Genomic DNA, 3,059 nt, shown 5'->3' with positions numbered 1-3,059 from the left:
TCTGCCTCACTTATTTTAGCATACCATTCCAACATGGTTTTAACATGTAAAGCCAGTTTGTTTTGGACAAAAGTGTAAATGTAAACCCTAATTTTACAGGACAGTGAAACCTCCGTTAAGGAGGGGAAAACCCTTCAAGTCTAATGGTAAACGGATTTTTGATCTATTGCGGATTTGTTTTGTCATTTATAGATTGAGCACAGGCCATTTCAGCGTACTGTGTACATTTTTTTTCAGAATAGTGAGAGCTACTGCTGTTTCCCTGCTCCGGTAGTATAAAAAAATTGCACAAATACTACATGCATGTCAAAGATGCTGTTCTAAATGTCCTCTGCTGAACTGGATCTCGTAGTTCAGGTGGTCCAAAAGGCGAAAACAAACATGTTTACCAGCTTAATAAAAAGGGACCAAATGATTACTCTTTGGCTATATTAGTTTCTGCTGTGATCCTCTGCCTGGTAATATGACTGTTGCATGGCACTGCTCCATGTTTTCTTTACAGGGCAGTTTACAACCCCACTAGCCAGGTAGATCAAGCCAGTGAATCGCTTTATACCCAATTTGTCAAGATTTCTCTGCATGGTGGAGACCACATTGCTCAGCATATTTTTTTTTTTTTTTTTTTTTAAGAACCTGTACTAAGACGTGTGGGTGCCTTGGTTGACCTTTCCAAAAATACTAGTGTACTTTCTGCCTCTGCTTTTTAAATATTTTGCTGCTGGAACCTTTTATTCCCCCCCCCCATGTGTGTTAATCATTTCAGCCCCCGAAGGATTTACCCCGTTAAAGACCAGGCTCTCTGGAGCGATCGCTGGTGGCCGGTAGAACTTGCGGCGGCGTGCCTGCTATTGCTCTTAAAGTGGCTGACACACAGCTACGCCAATTTGTGCAGCTGAGCCAACCTGCCGCAGTATGACAGCGGCTGGTCGACAAGCGGTTAAGCATACTGTAAATTTAAGCCTGAAGAGTACCTAAATCCCCCAAACATCTTTTTTAAAATATACAGATTGCATTGAGTAAATACCAAATATGTCAGGCCTCAAAATTGTGTGCCCTGTGAAATGGTCAAACTATGGTACTCAAAATGTGTTCATATTTGACACTTTAAAAGCCTTTGCAGCTTATCCTTTCAGTTAATGATGGCTCTAAAATGATTACTCACCTTGGTGTGCACAGTTATACGCAGCTTGTGTGGCACAATTTTATTCATGTGTGCACCCTGCATTTGGGAGCTTGTGAATTTTTCACATTTTTAGGGTGATTTTATTATTTTTATTTTTTGCTTTTACAAGGAACCTGATAAAAGCTCCTGTGTAATAGCATATTGAAGGCGACAGGTTTGCTTTAACCACTTAAGCGCCGGAAGGTTTTACCCACTTCCTGACCAGGCCATTTTTTGTGCTTTAACTGACAATTGCGCGGTCGTGTGAATCTATACCCAAAAAAATAGAGCTTTCTTTTGGTGGCATTTGATCGCCTCTGCACTGCTTATTTTTTTGCGCTGACTGACAATTTTGAATAAAACTTTTTTACTTTCTGCCATAACATATCCAATAAAAAAAATGTGAAAATCAAATTTATCAAGTTTAGGCCAATATGTATTCTACATATTTTTGGTAAGAATCCCAATAAGCATATATTGATTGGTTTGCGCAAAAGTTATGACGTCTACAAAATAGGGGATAGATTTTAGGGACTTTTGTTTTTACTAGTAATTTTGCTCGATTGCAGTGGACAAATCTAACAAAAGTGACACTTTTTGGGGACCAGTGACACACCAATCGTGAGCAGTGCTAAAACAAAAATGCAATGACAATGTATAAATGACACTGGCAGGAAAGGGGTTAACATCGGGACAATTAACGGGTTAAGTGTCTAGGGAGATCTTCCCAAATATTCTGCCGATGTCCCTACTGACACCTGTTATGGAGGGTCACCTTTTTTATTTAATTATAGAAGTGCACCCAAATATTCTACTGCATAACTGACCACCAAGGGCCAGGAGTTTGGCATGTAAACAATGTAATAGTTGCGTTGGCGGCAGCAAAAGAGGTAATGCTTAGTTTCTGCCATGGAACAAACATGCAAATTAGAAAGCCAAAACTCCTGCACTGCATTTTAGTTTCAAGTTAGCCTCTTAAGTGGTTTTAAGCCTATAGATGAAGGCCCCTTTCACATTGAGGAGTTTTTCAGGCGGTAAAGCGCTAAAAATAGCGCTGCTATCCCGCCTGAAAAACTCCTGCCCAGCTACCTCAATGTGAAAGCCGAAGGGCTTTCACACTGAGGCGATGCGCTGGCGGGAGACAAAAAAATCTCCTGTCAGCAGCATCTTTGGAGCGGTGAGAGGAGCGGCATGTATACCGCTCCTTCACCGCTCCTTCCCATTGAAAACAATGGGAACCGCGGCAATACCGCCCGCAATGCGCCTCTATAGAGGCGCATTGCGGGCGATATTAACTCTTTATCGGCCGCTAGCGGGGGTTAATACCGCACCGCTAGCGGCTGATACCCGCGGCAATTCCGGCGGTATAGCGCCACTATTTTTAGCGGCGTTATACCGCCACCGCAGCTCCCGCCCCAGTCTGAAAGGGGCCTAACTTAAAACTGAAGAAACTTGCATTCTCAGATGCGGTTAGCAATGGTAGCCTCCCATAGGCTCTCATTGCCGGTTTCCCTAAAGGAGTTGTAAAGGAATAAAAATTTCACCTTAATGCAATCTATGCATTAAGGTGAAAAAACATCTGATGCCAGCCCCTGTTTTACTTACCTGACCCGTCGAAAGTCCCGCGCTCAGTCCTGAGATCCTCTTCGCCGCTCAGCCTGGCCACTGATTGGCTAGAGCGGATGGATTGAGAGCAGCGCAGCCATTGGCTGGCGCTGCTGTCAACATCCAGTGATGCAGCGCGCCGAGGGGCGGGGCCGAGTGATACAGTGAGCGGCTATGGCTGCTCGCTGTATCACGGGAGCGCAACCCCAAGGACTCATCACCATGCGAGCTCTCTCGCATGAATGTGGCGAGTTCTTGCGGAGAGAACCAGAGACAGCCGCCAAGGACCCCA

The sequence above is a fragment of the Rana temporaria genome, chromosome 6 (assembly GCF_905171775.1).
Source record: "Rana temporaria chromosome 6, aRanTem1.1, whole genome shotgun sequence".
Taxonomy (NCBI): Eukaryota; Metazoa; Chordata; class Amphibia; order Anura; family Ranidae; genus Rana; species Rana temporaria.
Note: the sequence above shows the minus strand (reverse complement) of the source record.